This window comes from Cynocephalus volans, chromosome X (assembly GCF_027409185.1).
Source record: "Cynocephalus volans isolate mCynVol1 chromosome X, mCynVol1.pri, whole genome shotgun sequence".
NCBI classification, from domain to species: domain Eukaryota; kingdom Metazoa; phylum Chordata; class Mammalia; order Dermoptera; family Cynocephalidae; genus Cynocephalus; species Cynocephalus volans.
This window is the reverse complement of record NC_084478.1, coordinates 154,741,649-154,762,865: the sequence shown is the minus strand read 5'-3', so window position 1 is coordinate 154,762,865 and position 21,217 is coordinate 154,741,649.

Sequence of the window (21,217 nt, the reverse complement as noted above, 5' to 3'; positions counted from 1 at the left end):
TCAGACAAACAAAAACTGCGGGAGTTCACTACCACAAGACCACCCTTACAAGAAATCCTCAAGGGAGTACTGGGTTTGGTTCCTGAAAAATAACTACCACTGCCATAAAAACCTAAGAAAAATCTAAACCCGCTAGTACAATAAAAATGGCATTCATGAAGAGAAAACAAGCTAACAAAAACACTATCTACAACCTAAGGAACCAACAAACAAAGAAACCAAACAGTAAATCAGAAAGCAAGGAACAAAAGACACCTAAGACAACCAAACAACCAATAAAATGCTAGGAATAAATCAACACCTTTCAATAACAACTCTTAATGTTAAAGGCTTAAATTCCCCAATTAAAAGACACAGACTGGCTGACTGGATCAAAAAGCAGGACCCAACTATATGCTGCCTACAAGAGACCCACCTCACCCATAAAGATTCACACAGACTAAGAGTGAAAGGATGGAAAAAGATTTACCATGCAAACAGAAAAGAAAAACGAGCTGGAGTGGCTATTCTTATATCTGACAAAATAGACTTTAAACTAAAAACCATAAAAAGAGACAATGAGGGACACTACTTAATGATAAAAGGACTGATCCATCAAGAAGACATAACAATCATAAATATGTACGCACCCAATGTTGGAGCAGCCAGATTTATAAAACAAACTCTATTAGACCTAACGAAGGAAATAGACACTAATACCATAATAGCAGGGGACCTGAACACCCCACTGTCAATATTAGACAGATCATCTAGGCAAAGAATCAGTAGAGAAACACAAGATCTAAACAAGACTCTAGACCAATTGGAATTGGCAGATATCTACAGAACATTCCACCTAAAAACCTCAGAATATTCATTTTTCTCATCAGCACATGGATCATTCTCCAGGATAGATCACATATTAGGTCACAAATCAAGTCTCAATAAATTCAAAAATATTGGAATTATCCCATGTATCTTCTCAGACCACAATGGATTAAAACTAGAAATTAATAACAAACGAAACTCTGGAAACTATACAAACACATGGAAATTAAACAGCATTCTACTTAATGACATATGGGTCCAAGAAGAAATCAAGCAGGAAATCAAGAAATTTCTTGAAACTAATGAAAACAATGATACATCATACCAAAACCTGTGGGATACTGCAAAAGCAGTATTGAGGGGAAAATTTATTGCATTAAACGCTCACTTCAGAAGAATGGAAAGATGGCAAGTGAACAACCTAACACTTCACCTTAAAGAACTAGAAAAACAAGAACAATCCAAATCTAAAGTTAGCAGACGGAAAGAAATCATTAAGATCAGAGCAGAACTGAATGAAATTGAAAACCAAAAAACAATTCAAAAGATCAACGAATCAAAAAGTTGGTTTTTTGAAAAGATAAATAAAATTGACAAACCATTAGCATGGCTAACAATAAAAAGAAGAGAGAAGACTCAAATAACAAAAATTAGAAATGAAAAAGGCGATATTACAACTGATTCATCTGAAATACAAGGAATCATTCGAGACTACTATAAACAACTATACGCCAACAAATTTGAAAATCTGGAGGAAATGGATAAATTTCTGGACACACACAAGCTCCCAAAACTGAACCGTGAAGATGTAGAAAATTTGAACAGACCAATAACAATAAAGGAGATTGAAGCTGTTATCAGAAGGCTCCCAACAAAGAAAAGCCCAGGACCAGATGGATTCACAGCAGAATTTTACCAAACATTCAAAGAGGAATTGACACCGATTCTTTACAAACTATTCCAAAAGATTGAAACGGACGCAAATCTCCCAAACTCATTCTATGAAGCAAACATCATCCTGATACCAAAACCAGGTAAAGATATAACCAAAAAAGAAAACTACAGGCCGATATCCTTGATGAATATAGATGCAAAAATCCTCACTAAAATACTAGCAAACAGAATACAGCAACACATACGAAAAATTATTCATCACGATCAAGTGGGATTCATCCCAGGGATGCAAGGTTGGTTCAACATATGCAAATCAATAAATGTGATACACCATATTAATAAACTCAAACACAAGGACCATATGATCATCTCTATAGATGCTGAAAAAGCATTTGATAAAGTTCAGCACTCATTCATGACAAAGACCCTCTATAAGTTAGGTATAGAGGGAAAGTATCTCAACATAATTAAAGCCATATATGCCAAACCCACTGCCAATATCATCCTGAATGGGGAAAAGCTGAAAGCTTTTCCTTTAAGAACAGGCACTAGACAAGGATGCCCACTCTCACCACTCCTATTCAACATAGTGTTGGAAGTACTAGCCAGAGCAATCAGAGAAGAGAAGGAAATAAAGGGCATCCAGATTGGAAAAGATGAAGTCAAACTGTCCCTGTTTGCAGATGACATGATCCTATATATCGAACAGCCTAAAACCTCTACAAAAATACTGTTGGAATTGATAAATGATTTCAGCACAGTAGCAGGATACAAAATCAACACACAAAAATCAGTAGCATTTCTTTTCTCCAATAGTGAACATGCAGAACGAGAAATCAAGAAAGCCTGCCCATTTACAATAGCCACCAAAAAAATAAAATACTTAGGAATTGAGTTAACCAAGGAGGTGAAAAATCTCTATAATGAGAACTACAAACCACTGCTGAGAGAAATTAGAGAGGATACAAGAAGATGGAAAGATATTCCATGCTCTTGGATTGGAAGAATCAACATAGTGAAAATGTCCATACTACCCAAAGTGATATACAAATTCAATGCAATCCCCATCAAAATTCCAATGACATTTTTCTCAGAAATGGAAAAAACTATTCAGACATTTATATGGAACAATAAAAGACCACGAATAGCCAAAGCAATGCTCAGCAAAAAAAATAAAGCTGGAGGCATAACACTACCTGACTTTAAGCTATACTACAAAGCTATAATAACCAAAACAGTATGGTACTGGCATAAAAACAGACACACTGACCAATGGAATAGAATAGAGAATCCAGAAATCAACCCACACACTTACTGCCATCTGATCTTTGACAAAGGCACCAAGCCTATTCACTGGGGAAGGGACTGCCTCTTCAGCAAGTGGTGCTAGGATAACTGGATATCGATATGCAGGAGAATGAAACTAGATCCATACCTCTCACCGTATACTAAAATCAACTCAAAATGGATTAAGGATTTAAATATACACCCTGAGACAATAAAACTTCTTAAAGAAAACATAGGAGAAACACTTCAGGAAATAGGACTGGGCACAGACTTCATGAATACGACCCCAAAAGCACGGGCAACCAAAGGAAAAATAAACAAATGGGATTATATCAAACTAAAAAGCTTCTGCACAGCAAAAGAAACAATTAAAAGAGTTAAAAGACAACCAACAGAGTGGGAGAAAATATTTGCAGAATATACATCTGACAAAGGATTAATATCCAGAATATATAAGGAACTCAAACAACTTTACAAGAAGAAAACAAGCAACCCAATTAAAAAATGGGCAAAAGAGCTAAGTAGGCATTTCTCTAAGGAAGATATACAAATGGCCAACAGACATATGAAAAAATGCTCAACATCACTCAGCATCCGGGAAATGCAAATCAAAACCACATTGAGATACCATCTAACCCCAGTTAGGATGGCTGAAATCCAAAAGACTATGAACGATAAATGCTGGCGAGGCTGCGGAGAAAAAGGAACTCTCATACATTGTTGGTGGGACTGCAAAATGGTGCAGCCTCTATGGAAAATGGTATGGAGGTTCCTTAAACAATTGCAAATAGATCTACCATACGACCCAGCCATCCCACTGTTGGGAATATACCCAGAGGAATGGAAATCATCAAGTCGAAGGTATACCTGTTCCCCAATGTTCATCGCAGCACTCTTTACAATAGCCAAGAGTTGGAACCAGCCCAAATGCCCATCATCAGATGAGTGGATACGGAAAATGTGGTACATCTACACAATGGAATACTACTCAGCTATAAAAACGAATGAAATACTGCCATTTGCAACAACATGGATGGACCTTGAGAGAATTATATTAAGTGAAACAAGTCAGGCACAGAAAGAGAAATACCACATGTTCTCACTTATTGGAGGGAGCTAAAAATTAATATATAAATTCACACACACACATACACACACACACACACAAACCGGGGGGGGGGGGGGGGAAGAAGATATAACAACCACAATTATTTGAAGTTGATACAACAAGCAAACAGAAAGGACATTGTTGGGGGGGAGGGGGGAGGGAGAAGGGAGGGAGGTTTTGGTGATGGGGAGCAATAATCAGCTACAATGTATATCGACAAAATAAAATTAAAAAAAAAAAAAAAAAAAAAAGAAATAAAAGGCACCCAAAATGAAAAGGAACAAGGAAAATTGTCCCTGTTTGCAGATGACATAATCTTTTATTTTGTGTGTGTGTGTGTGTGTGTGGTTTTATTGAAATGTACTTGAAAAAATAAAAATTCTATATATTTGAAATCTACAACATGTTATTTAGACATGCATATAAATTGTAAAATGATTACCACAATCAAACTAATATATCCATCACCACATAGTTATGATTTGTGTATGTGTATGAGGTGAGAATACTTAAGATGAACTCTCAGCCAATTTCAAGTATACAATACACTTTTGTAAAATATAGTCACAGGGCTGTGCATTAAATCTCCAGAACTAATTCATCCTGCACAACTGAACCTTTGTACTCTTTGACCAACATCTCCCCATTCCCCAAAACTGCCCCAGCTCCTGGAAACCACTATTCTATTTTTAGGTACTGTATATAAGTGACATCATGGAGTATTTATCTGTTGGTGTCTGGCTTATTTCAATTAGCATACTGCCGTCCAGGTTCCTCCATGTTACCACAAATGACAGAATTTCCCTCACTTTTAAGGCTGAATAATATTCCATTGCATATACGTACCACATATTCTCTTTCCATTCATCCATTGATGGAAGCTTAGGTTGTTTCCATCTTATTGTGAATAATGCTGCAATGAACATGGAGGTACAAATATCTTTTTGAGATCCTGATATCAATTCTTTTGGCTATATATCCAGAAGTGAGATTGCTGGATCATATGGTAGATCTATTTTCTATAGGTGTGAGATGGTATCTCATTGTGGTTTTTATTTGCATTTCCCTGATGATTAGCTATGTTCAGTCCCTTTCATACACCTGTTGGCCATTTGTATGTCTTCTTTTGAGAAATGTCTATTCAGATCCTTCAGAGACCACAGTAGGGTGAAGGTCGGCAGGCCTGTTACTGGGGTCATGAATGCGCATGTCTCCCACCAGGTACCTTTGGGAGTAGGACTGATTCTGCACCATGGAAGAGCAGAGCTGGCTTAGGCCACAGGGCTGCTTCAGGATCTACAGTTGGGATTGAGGTTGGCAGGCCTGTTACTGGGGACAGAGACAGGAGTGGCTCCTTCTGGGTCACTTGGTGAATGAGGCTGGTTGCACTGAGGCCAAGCAGAGATGGAGCTCAGTCTGTAGAGGGATGGGGCTGCTTTGGGTCTGCAATAAGTACTACATTTGTCAAGCCTGCCACCAGGGCATGGAATTGCCTTCTTAAGGTATCTGTCCTCTGTCTTGGGTATTACCAGGGTTTTCTCCCATCTTCCTACCTGGATTCCAAAGTCAGCATGGTCCTAATACAAAAACCTAAAGAAAAGAAAGTTATGTTTCAATATTCCTCATAAAGACAGACACAAAAAAATTGTACAAAATTTTGATAACAAAATATTACCAAAGATAATTCAGTCAAAACATAAGAAGGATAATACATCAAGACAATGAGGGGTTTATCCTCATTATGCAAGGTTGGATTAAAATGATAAAATCCCAATCAATGCTAACCAACATGTTACTTGACTAAAAATAAGACCCATATGTTTATCTCAATAGATGCAGAAAATATCGTGACAAAATTTAACAGCCTTTCATGATAGCAATTCCCAGAAAACCAGAAAAAGAAGAGTGCTTTCTTGACTTTATAAAGCATACCTTAAAAAAAACTACAGGTAATATTACACTAAATGCTGAAATACTGAACATTTAACCCTGTCTTCAGTAATAAGCAAGGATGCTCATTTTTTCTGTTTTTTTTTAAAATTTTTTCTTAATTGACCCATGATAATTATATATATGCATGGAGTACATTATGGTATGGGGGTACAGTTATACAATGTGCAGTGATATCAGGGTGTGTAGCATATCCATCACCTCAAACATTTGTCACTTCTTTGTGTTGGAAACATTCAACATCCTCTAGACTAGCTACCTGAAGTTATACAATAATTTGTTGTTGACTCTTGTCTCCCTATATTGCTATAGAACACTAGATTGTATTCTTCCTGCCTCTCTACGATTTTGTATCCATTGGCCACCTTCTCCCCATTCTACATCTCCCCTCCCTTTACTAATATCTAATAATCACTTTTCTTATTTCTATGAGATCAACTTTTTTAGCTTCTACATGTGAGTGAAAACATGCAATATTTCACTTTATGTGCCTGCCTTATTTCACTTAGCATAATTTTCTCATCCAAACTCTGCAAATGGCAGCATTTCATTCTTTTTTATGGCTGAGTAGTATTCCACTGTGTATATATACCACATTTTCTTTATCCAATCATCTGTTGATGGACCTTTAGGTGGTTCCAAATCTTGGCTGATGTGAATAGAAATGCAATAAACATGCGAGTGCAGGTATCCCTTTGACTTGATTTCCTGTCCTTTGGATATATATATCTAATAATGGGATTGTTGGATCATATGGTAGCTCTATGTGGGGAAAATAGAATAATTTAGTCAGGCTCCCTCTACGTTTCATGTAAACAAGTTGTGTGTGGGTGGAATTAGTGTGCATGTGCACCAATGTATCTTTCTAGTTTGTTGCTACTGTGTGTTCTTGAGTATGTGAAGCAGAGCTAGCTGGCAGAGAGCTCTGACTAAAAATAGAGCATGTTTACTGTGCTGGAAGCTGCTCAATTTCAGTTTTTCTTTGGACTTTGCCAGTAGCAGTTGAGTTTCTGAGTTTCTCTGTGGACTGCTTGGCTTACAGTGTTGTGTGTGCTGAATAAAGACTATTCCTTCTTCAACCAAGGCTCCGAGGACCTTTTTATCCAGTTACCTAGCTCATAGACCTGCATGTGAAGGGTTTGCAAATGGGCTCAAGGGTTCTGTGAGCTCCAGACCCTAGCCCTAGCTCTACACCCTAATCTTTAGGTTTTTTTATTGTATTTTTACTCTCAAATTCATTTATTTCCACTCTGATTTTTATTTTTTTTCATCTACTTATTTTGGGTTTGGTTTGTTCTTGCTTTTCTAGTTCCTTGAGATGCATTGTTGGGTTGTTTATTTGAAATCTTTCTCTTTTTTTTTTTTTTTTTTTTTTTTTTGCTGTAGGCTTTTATTGCTATAAATTTTCCTCTTAATACTGCCTTGGCTGTATCCCATATGTTTTGGTATGTTGTGTTTCTGTCTTCATTAGTTTCCATAAATTTTTGGATTTACTTCTTAATCTCTTCTTTGACTCATTGGTTGTTCAAGAGTATTTTGTTTAATTTCCATGTATTTGTGTAGTTTTGTAAGTTCTTATTATTGATATCTAGTTTTATTCTAATATGGTCAGAAAAAATATTTGATATGATTTTGATTTTCTTGAACTTGTTGAGCTTTATTTTGCAGTTTAACATATGGTCAATCCTAATGAATGTTCCATTTACTGATGAAAAGAATGTGTATTCCTCAGCTGTTGGATGAAATACTCTGTATATGTATGGTAGGTCCATCTGGTCTATGGTGCCATTTAAATCTGATGTTTCCTTGTTGGTTTTCTGTCTTGGTGGTCTGTTCAATGATGAGAGTGGGGTGTTAAACTCTCTAACTATTATTATGTTGGTGTCTACCTCTCCCTTTAGATCTGATAATATTTGCTTTATATATTGAGATGCTCCAATTTTGGGTGCATACGTATTTATAATTGTTATATCCTTTTCCTGTATTGTTCCCTTTATCATTATATAGTGCCCTCCTTTTTTCTTCATACAGATTTTGATTTAAAGTCTGTTTTATCTGATATAAGTATAGCCACTCCTGCTTGCTTTTGTTTTCCATTTGCAATATCATTGTCCATCTGTTCTCTTTCAGTCTATGCGTGTCTTTGTAAGTAAGATGGGTTTCTTGCAGGCAGCATATGGATGGGTCATGTTTTTTATACATTTAGCCAGCCTATGTCTTTTAATTGGAGCATTTAATCCATTTTCATTCAAGGTTATTATTGATATGTGAGGTCTTACTCGTGTCATTTTGTTGGTTGTTTTCTAATTGTTCTGTGTATCTTTTGTTCCTTTCTTTTTCATTGTTTATCCTTTTGGTTTGGTGGTTTTCTATATTGATAAGGTTTCATTCCTTTCTCTTTCTAATTTTACTATCTATTCTACCAGCAAGTTTTATATTTTGGGGTGTTTTCAAGACGGTTGTTATCATTCTTTTTCTTCTAGATGTAGAACTCCCCCAAGCCTTTCTTGTAAGGCTGGACTGGTGGTGATGAATTCCCTTAATTTTTGCTTGCCTGAGAAAGACTTTATTTCTCCTTCATTTCTGAAGGATAGCTTGGCTGGCAGTTTTTTTCTTTCAGTACTTAGAATATATCAGGTCATTTCCTCCTGGCCTGCAGGGTTTCTGCTGAGAAGTCTGTTGTTAGTCTAATGGGCATTCTCTCATAAGTGACTTGGTGTTTTTCTTTTTCTGTGTCTTGGAGAGGACCTTTTTGGGTTGAATGCATTTGGGAACCTTTGAGCTTCCTGGATTTGGATATTTGTATTTTTCCTAAGCCTATAGAAGTTTTCAGCTATTATGCCCATAATTTGCTTAATAGTATCCCATAAATATTGTAGACTTTGTTAATTTTTTTAAATTCTTTTTTTTTTTTTTTTTGGTCTTCATGGATTATTTCAAAATACATGTCTTCAAGACCAGAAATTATTTCTTCTGCATGATCTAACCTGTTGTTGAGACTTTCTGATGCATTTTTTATTTCATTCAATGAATTCTTCAATTCCAACATTTGTTTGATTTTTTTATAATATCTGTTAAATTTCTCATTCAGATTATTAATTGTTTTTCTGATTTCATTGAATTATTTGTCTGTATTCTCTTGTATCCCAGTGAGTTTCCTTCAGATTATCAGTTTGAATTCTTTTACTGTCAAGTTGGCAATTTCTGATTCTTTGTGATCTCTTAATGGCGCATTATTGTATTTCTTCGGTGAGGTCATATTTCCTTGTTTTTTCCTGCTTATTTCCCTACATTGATACATGTGCATCTGGTGGAACAGTCACCTCTTTGAATTTTGTAGAGTGGCTTGTGTGAAGAAGGTATTTCACCTGCAAATGTGTCTTTGGGTGTTGACTGGGTAGAGTACAATGGCTTTATTCTGGATGAGTGCAGTAGTGTAGACTCTGTATAGTTTCTTCAGCTATAATTCACTTTCACTATGTCTGTGCATGCCTCAGTGGTCTATGCTTAGGAGGTTTGTGGTGGCAGTGATATGGCTTTGCTAGGGGTAGGTTCTCTGTATTGGTTCTCAGGCTGGGGTTGTGCATGTGCTAACTGTGGGTCAGTCATCTTGGGAGCTGGCTCATTAAGGATGGGGTTGCTGGGTTGATTCTCAGGCTGGGAGTGTGGATGTATGGCATGTCAGTGTTTCCAGAGCTTGTTTGCCAGGAGCAGGGTCACTGTGCTGATTCTGTGGCCAAGTGTAGGCCCACCAGAGGCACGTCAGCCAGACTGTTTCTCACTTGGATCCACGTGCATGCAATGGGTCAGAGACTCAGGGGCAGGTCCACCAGGAATGTGACAACTGGGCTGTTGCTCTGAGTTGGGGTATGGGCATGCTTTGGCTCAGCAAGCTGGGTGCAGATTTGGTAGGAGTCTATCCACTACACAACTTCTCAGGGCCAGGTACAAGGTTGTGCTTCTCTTGGCATTTTGGGAGTGGTTCTACCAAGGGCCAGGCTGCTGAGCTGCTTCTTGGCAAGGCCACTAGACAGGCCTACCAAGAGGGGGACCAGCTAGCTGCTTCTTGGGCAGTGGGTGAGGCCATCAGACAGTACTGTTGAAGGTGAGACCACCTAGCCTCTTTTCTAGGAGGGCACAAATGCACTTTAGTTCTGCTGGCCCATGGGTGTGTTCATTAGGGTAGAGACTCATGGGCTGTTTTTCTGAGTTGGGAGTACAGTGCACAGAACTCAGCCCACTGGGGGGCTGCCTGTCTGATCCCTGGCTGGGGACATGAGGGAGTGTCAGGTTAGCAAGCCTGGAGGTGGCTTCCAGACTGCAAAACTAGAATCACAGCTGCTGTGATCCCAGGCTTTAAGTTGCGGGGATCAGAGTCTTGTGGCCTCTCCATGAGTGCATTGGGATGATGGCAACAGAGCCTTAAGGCTGGGGAAGTGCAGCAGCTTCTGGCCCCAGGTCAAGGCATGCTCTTGCAGTGGCTCTGGTTTCAAGATGTTGCCATCCTGCATCAGCTTGGGTCAAGAGGGTGGGGCAGGGGAGTGCACAGTATGTGCTCCTGTTCTAGAGTGATGCAGTGCATGTATTCTAAGCAGCTCCCTACACTTGGCTCTGGGCTTGCAGAGGTGGTGGAATCCTCCTGCCAAAGGATCTGCAGGCCTCTGTGGTGAGGATGGAGGTTGGTGTGGGCCCTTTGCCTTCCTTTTTCTTGCAAAAGAACGTTTCCTGCACTGATTTCAGTGTCAGAGATTTGATGACTAAGGCCGCATGCCTCTCTCTCCTCTCTACGCTGTCATCCTTGGCTTTCGTGCTCCACAGGATCTCAGCAGTTGCCTGCTGCACTCCTGCACTCTCCCACGGATGCTTCCATCAGTATTTAGACATCTGTTTGTTGTTCTTGTCCTTTTCTGTAGGAAGAACATGTCCCGGATATCTCTAGTCTGCCTTCTTGTTCCATCTCTTATCATTTTTGCCATTTCTATTTGGCATTGTACTAGACAATCTAATATAGCAAGAAAAAAGGCATAGAGATGGAAAGGAAGAAATTAGCCTCTACTTGCAGTTGCTATCATTGTTTACATAGAAATTCATAAAGAATTTCCAGAACAATTACCAGAACTAATAAGGGAATCCAGTAAAGCATCATAATATGACATTAATATATAAAAATCAATTATATTTTTATATACTACAGGTAAACAATTGTAAAATGAAATTTAAGAAGACAGTGCCATTTACATTAGCATCAACATGATATGATGCACTGAGAAAGACATAATATCACTTTTGTAGTATCTCTGCCAAAAATATGTAACCTGAATCTAATTATGAAGAAATAGCTGACAAAGTCATATTGAGGGGCAATCTGTAAAATGATTAGCATATATTTTTCAATAATGTCAAGATCAAAAAAGCAAAGAAAGGCTGAGGAACTATTCCAGATTGAAGGAGATTAAATTTACATGATTACTAAGTGCAATGCATAATTATTAATTCTATCATGGACCAAAAAAAAGAAAAGATTAGCTATTCAAGACGTTATTAGGATAATTGGCTAAACTTGAAAATGAACTGTGAATTCCATAAGGGGATTGTATCAATGTTAAATTTCCTCATTTTGTTAATTATGCTGTATTTATGTAATATAATGTCCTTACACAATCATGTATTCAAGGGGTACCATGTCTCTAAATTACCGTTAAATGATTGAAAAAAAAGTGTGTGCATGTGTGTGCGTGCATGTGTAAAGAGACGGGGGGAGAAGAGAGAGAGTGCATCAAATTGGGCAAAATGTAAACAGTTAACAGATCTGGGTACATGGTACATGGTAGTCCCTTGCACTATTCTTGCAATGCTTTTGTATTTTTAAAATTTTACACAAATAAAAATTTAAATTAAACAACTGACAAACTGTGCACCCCTAATGCATTGGATAAGGCTACTGCAGTTTTCCTTCCTGAGGAGGTAAAGGACTAATGCAAACATGACTGATCATTCGATAGCTACGTTTTCATTGTAAATTAATAGGTTGGTTTTTTAACTCACAGTCTGAGCTTTGGTGCCGTAAGCCAGCTTTCTTAGAGCTAAACCCTTAAAGAATGATCTGTTCAAGGAGATTTGGGACCTCATTCTTTCATCAAATATTTCCCAAACACATCCTCTGTGCAATATTGTAAATACTACTTTGGCTCAGGAGCCCAAGTAATTCACCCAGGAGGCATCGCCTATGCTGCCTGGTATGATATATCCTACCAGTCTCATCTATTTTTCTAGAGAGAACCACCTCCTCATTCCATTTGTTTGACAAAAAACAAAACGATATCTTGTCATTTGGATTTCTCACTTCTTCAACTGATTGCAAAAACAGGCTCTTCCAATTGGCAATTCTACAGTATCGATTGCCAAAATATGTTTTGCCACATGCTCTGTGCTGCAATATGCTGCTGCAACTTTGTTTACTCATTGAGTGATTTTGCCTGTTACCACTGAGGTGCCTCAGAATTCTTTTTAAGATCTCAGAACCCTTGGATGAGCATCACTTTATAGCCCTGAATTTCCTCCTTATGCCTTGTTAACCCTGAAACCATTCACTGTGTGTTGGAAGACAGGCAGCAAACTACCAAATATGCTAAACTGATTTTGAGGACAAAGATGTGTGTGTGTGTGTGTGTGTGTGTGTGTGTGTGTAATGATTTTTCTTAATCTGGCATTAAGATATGATTGTGCTGTGGGTGGCAATTTGTGTGAGACTCTTTTTTAATTTCTCAGTCCTTGAATCCCACATACACTACCTAAAATAGTCTTCATGCCTTATCATCCATTTTTCTCTATCTTCTTACCCTGTTTTATTTATCTTCATACCTGTATCACCACCTGAAATATCATACACACACACACACACACACACACACACACACACACACATACATACACACGTGTGTGGTGTGTGTGCATTAAGAGAATGAATGAGTAGAAGTGGTACAGCAATATCTGGTTAGCTCAGTTGGTTAGAGTAGGGTGCTGATAACAGCAAAGTCCAGGGTTTGATCCCTGTGCCGGCCAGTTGCCAAAAAAAAAAAAAGAGAGAGAGATAGATACATCATTCTGACTGTGGGCTGGCCAGTTTGCTCATTTGGTTAGAGCGCCACCTTGTAACTCCAATGTATAGTATAGTTCAAAAGCACATCTTTGTCTAATGCCTTACTGGATCCTTATAATATCCCTGTGAGGTAGACAGAAAGGATGACCTTTTCCTAATTTTATAAATTAGAAAGAATTTATATGCTACATATTACCAGAAAGTAAATCGCAGGCAGAGTTAAAATATATACACCATCATTTTCCAAGCTTCAAAGGTGGCGCTTTCTCCCCACCTATTGTAGCTTGTATAGATCTCTGCTGTCTTAAAATAAACCTGGAGGATGGGTGGGCATGAAGCAACCTTAGACTCCTAGGATAATTCTTACTTCAAGTAACTAGGTTATGGCATTTTTTCCACTGGGTGCCAAATATCCTTCTGAAACCAAAGTGAAATGATGAAGGGATGGATGAAAGGGCCGTGGCTTTTGCCTCAACTCTGAGCCAGGGTGGTTAGATTGTCTAGTACATGATTAGAAGGGACTTAGATTCCTTGGGAGAAATCAGGAGCTGAGTTTTTTAGTGAGTAGCAAGTATGGGTGCACCTACCATCTCAGAGCGAACTAATAGACCAGCAGAAGTAACTCCTAGAAGAATCACTCGTCTTTTGTCATCAACTTAAAAAACAAAAAAATTAGACTCTTTTATAATCGTTAATTGTAACACCTTAATTATCCAGCAGTATCTAGAAATGAAACATTCACAATGGTTAAGTTTTCCACATAAGCACATGTGAACCCTTTAAAACCCAGCATTAACTATTTAACCACAATTTGACAAAAATCGTTCCAACATCTACTGTATCTTTTCAGGCACTCTTAAACAAACACAATTAATGATTTATTAAACAGCTATGGTCATTATTATGCACAATATATTTTGATATTGCTGTATTTAGTGTCATATAGTAATGATAACAAAAGTGGTGGCAGCAATACTATTTGTTGAATGTCCTATGATATGCCAGGAACAATTCTAAGCATTTTATATTTATTAATGTATTAGTTTTCAGAGTCACTATATGTAGGAAATGCCACTATTTGCCCCATTTTACAGATGAGGAAACTGAGGCACAGATATGTTACACAACTTGCCCAAGATTATGAAGGGAGAACTCCCGATTTAAGTCCAGATATAAAGATGAAAGGCAAATATTTGACCATAAGTGTAATTTAGGAAAATAAGAATATGAAAATAAAAATGTGCTTTAACATTTTGGCCTGGCTGGCTGCATACACAGTATGATGTGAGGGCTGTTACAAGTTCCCACCTACCACAAAACATAATATATTTTTCCTTACCGCATGAATGTGCACACTCACTTTGCCAGAATCTTAACCACCATTCTGAAGTTAGCCATGGAATTTTTTAAACTTAATTTTTAACTGACAAATTAAAATTATATATACATGTAAGATGTTTTAACATATGTATACATTGTGGAATGGCTAAATCAAGCTATTTAACATATGCATTACTTCACATACTTATGATTTTTTTGTGTGATGAAAGCACTTTAAATCTACCCTCTTAGCTCATACAATATGTTGACTTTAGTCACCATGATGTACTATTGATCTCTTGAACTTATTCCTCTTAACTGAAATTTTGTGTCCTTTGACCAACATCTTCCCAATCCCACCACTCAGCAGCTCTGGTAAACCACAATTCTACTTTTTGCTTCTATGAGTTCTACATTTTTAGATTCCACGTGTAAGTGAGATTATGCAGTATTTGTCTTTCTGTGCCTGGCTTATTTCACATAGCATAATGTCTTCCAGGTTCATTCATGTTGTTGCAAATGGCAGAATTTCCTTCTGTTTTAAGGTTGAATAGTATTCCATTGCATATATACACCACATTTTCTTTATCCATTTATCCATTAATGGACACTTGAGTTGATTTCACATCTTGGCTATTGTAAATAATGCCGAATTCAACATGGGAGCGCAGGTACGAGGGTACTTCAAAAAGTTCATAGAAAAAAAGAGTTAAAAAGATAACATGAATCTTTCCATGAACTTCTTGAAGTACCCTCTTATCCCTTCAACATACTAATTTCATTTCCTTTGGACATACACCCAGTAGTGGGATTGCTGGGTCATATGGTAGTTCTATTTTTAATTTTTTGAGGAACCTCCATACTGTCTTCCATAATGGCTGTACTAATTTACAGTCCCATCTACAGTGTACAAGGGTTCTCTTTCCTCCACATCCTCAACTCTTTTGTCTTTTTGATAAATAGCCATTCTAACAGGTGTATGGTGATACGCATTATGGTTTTGATTTGCATTTTCCTGATGATTAGTAATGTTGAACACTTTTTCTCATACCTGTTGGTCATGTGCGTGTCTTCTCTTAAGAAATGTCTGTTCATGTTCTTTGCCCATTTTAAAATCAGATTACTGCCACATGATCCAGCAATCCTGCTGCTGGGTATACACCCAAATGAATGGAAATCATCATGTTGAAGGGATACCTGCACTCCCGTGTTTACAGCAGCACTATTCACAATAGCCAAGGTTTGGAACCAACCTAAATATTGACAAGTGAACAGATGAGAAAAATGTGGTATATATACACAATGGAATACTACTGTGTCATAAAGGAAGAATGAAATTCTGCCATTCACAGTAACATGGATGAACTTAGAGAAAATTATGTTAAGTGAAATAAGCCAGGCACAGAAAGAGAAATACCACATGTCCTCACTCATAAGTGGGAGCTGAAAAAACAAAAAAAGAAAGAAAGATACAATAATTCCTTGAACTTTTAATAGGAGAGAACAGAACTGAAGCTACCAGAGATGGGAAAGGGGGATGGGAGTTAGGAAGAAATTGGTAAAGGGCCACAAAAAATGTTTACATTGTGTAATAATAAAATAAAAGAATAAAGCATAAAGAGCAATAAATAAATAAACAAATAAGATTTTTTTTTTCTTACTGTTGAGTTGCTTGAGTTCCTTATATATTTTGGATATTAGCCTCTTGTCAGACGTATAGTTTGCAAATATATTCTTCCATCCCATAGGTTGTCTTTTCATTCTGTGGACTGTTTCCTTTTCTGTGCAGAAGGTTTGTAGTTTGACATAATCCCATTTGCTTATTTTTCCTTTTGTTGCCTGTGGTTTGGGGTATTATCTAAAAAACCCTTGCACAGACTGGTGTCATTGAGCTTTTCCCCTACATTTTCTTCTTTACAGTTTTAGGTCTTATGTTTAAGTCTTTAATCCATTTTGAGTTGGTCTTTGTATATGGTGAGAGAAGAGGGTTTATTTTCTTCTGCGTGTGGATATACAGTTTTCCCGAACCATTTATTGAAAAGACTGTCTTTCCCCATTGTGTGTTTTTGGCACCTATGTCAAAATCGATTACTGTAAATGTATGAATTTACTTCTGGGCTCTCTGTTCTGTTCCATTGCTCTATGTCTTTGTTTTAATGCCAATACTATGCTTCTTTTATTATTACAACTTTGTAGAAGATTTTTAAACCAGGCAGTGTGATGCTTCGGGCCTTGTTCTTTTTGCTCAGAATTGCTTTGGCTATTCAGAATTTTTTTGTGGTTCCATATAAATTTTATTATTGTTTTTTCTATTTCTGTGAAAAAAGTGACAATGAAATTTTGATAGGAATTGCATTGAATCTGTAGATTGCTTTGGGTAGTATAGACATTTTAACAATATTAATTCTTCCAATCAATGGACACAGAATGTCTTTCCATTTATTTGTGTCTTATTCGATTTCTTTTATCAGTGTTCTATAGTTTTCACTGTACAGGTCTTTCACCTCTTTGGTTAAATTTATTCCTAAGTTTTTTTGGTTTTGTTTTTTTTTTTTTTTTTTTTGTAGCTACTGTAAATGGAATTTTTTTCTTGATTTTATTTTTGGATAGTTTGTTAATGTATAGAAATGCTATGGTTTTTTGTATGTTGATTTTGTATCTTGCAACTTTACTGAATTTATTACTCCTAACAGTGGAAAACTGTTTTTTAAAAAACAGCTTTGGGCCAGCCCCATGGCTCACTTGGGAGAGTGAGGCACTGGTAGCGCCAAGGCCACGGGTTCGGATCCTATATAAGGATGGCCGGTGCACTCACTGGCTGAGCGTGGTGCAGACCACACCGTGCCGAGGGTTGTGATCCCCTTACCGGTCAGAAAAAAAAATAGCTTTATTGAGATATAGTTCATATCATACGATTCACTAATTTAAATATACAATTCAGTGGTATTTAGTATATTCACAGAGTTGTGCAACCATCACCACAATCAATTTTAGAGCATCACATCACTCCCAAGAGAAACCCTGTACCACTTAGCCGTCATCCCCAGTCCACCCAGCACCGACGCTCCCACCAAGTCTCTGGCAATCACTAATCTAACTTCTGTCTCTATAGGTTTTTCTACTGTGCACATTTTTAATAAATGGTTTCACACGATATGTGGTCCTTTGTGACTGGCATGTTTCATTTAATATAATGTTTTCCAAGTTAATCCAGCAACATATGTGGGTTTCAATTTCTCCACATCCTCACCAATACTTGCTATTATTTGTCTCTTATTATAGCCATCCTAGTGGGTGTGAAGAGGTATGTCTTCCATCTGTGTAACTGTGTTTTTTGTTTTCTTCCCCCAAGATTGTTTTGGCTATTCTAGGTCCTTTAAATTTTTATATAAATTTGAACAGCTTTTGGTAGCCCTATTCCAGGCTGCAAAAAGACTGATAGAGTATAAATCCTGTCTATTTAAATCAATGAACATTTACAGAACACTGTGTTCAAGCCTCTCTGCTGACTGCTGGAAGGATGCAGAAATAAAGAAAATGCAAATTGGTTATGCCATTTGAATCTCTTGGTCTGAGGGAGATGTGCACTATTCTGCAAGTAGGATTGGAGATTTGTCCACTTCTTGTCACTGTACCAGTATTGTTTTATTTATTTTGGAGCTAAGTGGTGTCAGGTACTTAAAGTTTCCTAATTGCTATAATGTTTTGTCAAATTACTGTTTCCATTAATATGAAATATCCCTCCTAGTTTTAAAACAATTTTTGGCCTTGACTGCTATTCTGTCTGATATTGATTATTAATCTGCTTTCTTTTCATCAACACTTGCCCATCCCTTAATTTTCAACCTTTTCATGTTTTTAAAGGCGTGTCTCTTATAAAGGGGGTGTACTTAGATGTTTTTGCTTTCCAATCTGTGTCTATCTTTTAATAGCATTATACATATGGTGGCAGAGACTGCTAGCTGCTCACCAAAATTCATTTCCCCTTTTTTCCATGACAATGGAATGATTACTGAGCACATGCTTGCTCAGTTGTACTCTATTGCCATCTTCCACTGCGTTTAGGTGAGGCCATAAGATTAACTTTTCATCAATGAAGTGTGAGTGGAAATTTGTGTGTGCTACTTCTAGACTGGGACCTTAAGACACAGCATGCCTGCTCCAGACTCCTTCTTCCCCTTCCCACTAGTTACATGGCTGAAACCATGACAACCCAAGGGACAGTGACAATGCTCTAGGGCAGTTGTTCTTAATGGGTGAGGAGTGATTTTGCCCCTTGGAAAACATTTGGCAATGTCTGGAGACATTTTTGGTTGTCACAACTTAGGGGTGGGGTGAGATTTTTGCTGTCATCTAGTGGGTGGAGGCCAGGGATGCTGTTAAGCATTCTATAATGCACAGAACATCCCCCAGCACAAAGAATTATCCAGCCCCAAATGTTAATAGTGTTGAGGCTGAAAACTTCTACTGCAGGGGATGTAAGAACAATAACAGAAAGAAACTTGAACCCTGTGGGGAGCAGAGTTTCCCAACAGTCTGGAACATTTCTCTTAGACAGTAAGATAAATAAGAAACAAACCTGATGCTTTAAGCCACCAAATTTTGAAGCTATCTGTGATAGCAGCCCAGCCTTATCCTAATTAATATATTTATTGTGATTTTTGATGTGTTTGTATTTATTCCTGCCACATTATTCTGTGTTTCCTCTTGACTATGCTTTCTCATTTTTTTCAACTTTAATGCTCTCACTTAAATAATAGTATTTTTATTGTCCCATGTTTTTTCTTATTACTTTGAAAATTTCTGATCTTCATGTTTCTATTCATCTATTTATTTGGGTTATATTTTTAATATTTACACATCAATTCATATTTTTCTGACATGCTTAGAATCAGTCAGTATCTTTATTTTCCCCCACCCAAAAAACATAAAGAACATAATTCATATTTATTCTCACCAGCAATTCCCATGTTGATCTGATCTAGAATTTGGTTTTAAGACTGTTTTAATGTTGAAATAATATATTTTAAAATAGGAATACTTTAATCAGATTTGTCAAAGTATTATTTAATTACCATAAAATTCTTCACCTTTTTTAAGTGTACAATTTGAAGAGTTTTCACAAATATGAAGGTTAAATGACTGCATATAGAAATCAAAATGCAGAATTTTTTATCACCCTAAAAATCTTTTATGCCCATATGCATCAAATTCTCTCCTTGCATCTCTAGTCCCTAGCAATGACTGATCTGCTTTCTGACACTTTATAATATTGCCTTTTTATAGAATTCCATATAAATGGTATCATAAAGCAAGTAGTCCTTTGCTTCTAGCTTCCATCATTTAATATACTGTTTTTGAGATTAATCCATGTTGTGTTTACCAGTACTTTTTTTTTTTTTTACTGCTAACTTTCATTTCATTGACTTTCATTTTATGGATGTGCCATAATTAGTCAATCCATTCACCAGTTTATGGATATTTGTGTTTTGTTCTGTTTTGTGCCATTGTGAATAAACCTGTTATGAACAAGTGTACGAGTCTTTAAGTGGATTTATGTTTTCACTCAGCTGGGTAATTACCCGGGAGTAGCATTGCTGGGTCGTATGGTAAGAGTATGTTTAGCCAGGGCAACCATATGGATCTGGAGTTTCTTTGTAACGAGGTTTTTACAACCACTTATAATTTGTTTAAAAGAAATAGAGCTCTTAAGTCTATCTCATTTTGGGGGGGATGAACTTTGGTAGTTCACGTCTTCAAGAAATATGTCTATGGCATAAAGTTGTTCACTATATTCCTTCATTATACTTTGAATACCTGCAGAATCTCTAGTGATAATCGTTTCATTCCTGATATTGGAAATTTGCGTCTTCCCAGATTTACCAATCTCTGACCAGAGATTTACCAATTTCACTGAACTTTTCAAAGAACCAGTTTTGTTTTCAGTGATTGTTTATCATCTTTCTGTTTTTTATTTCCTTGATTTCCATTCTTATCTTTATTGTTTACTTCATTCTGGTTATTTGGGTACTATTTTCTGCTCTTTTTATACTTTCTTCAGGTAAAAGCTTAAATCATTGATTTTAGATTTGGGTTCTTATCTGATAGAAGTATTTAATGCTATGAGTTTCCTGCTAAATATTGTTTAATCTGCATCTTACAAATTTTGATATATTCTGTTTTCATATTGTCAACATTGATTCATCAGTCGGCATATTTGTCTCCACCATCACTGTCCAGCAGGAGCTATCGTGAACCCTGCTTAGGCCAAGCAGTTGGCTAAATTTCTTCATTGTCCCCAGCTTCACACAAACTTACCATCAGCCCTTTAACAAGAGAGCTCTCAAAGCTGCTCAAAGTCAAGCCAAGCCAGTTACATATAGAAACTATAAATACATAACGTTGAAAAAACAAGGTAGAGAGAGAGTATGCCTATGGGGGGCATTGATGTGAACACAAGGGATTTTCAAATAGACTGGATCAGAATTTTCTGAGATAAAGACAAAACTCAGAAATCATGAGTAACAAGAAATGGTGCAACATAGTTGAATTAGAGGCTCTGGAATCACACCTCATTTTAACTCTTAGGTCACCATTTACTATCTGTGTAACCTTGGACAAGAAGTCTAATATAATATCTTAATTTTTTCATGTGTTAAATAGGTACAATAATACCTGACTTACATGAATGATGGAAAGCTTATTGACAAGCTATTTGAAATACCTCACAGAGGGTATAAAATATAATAGGA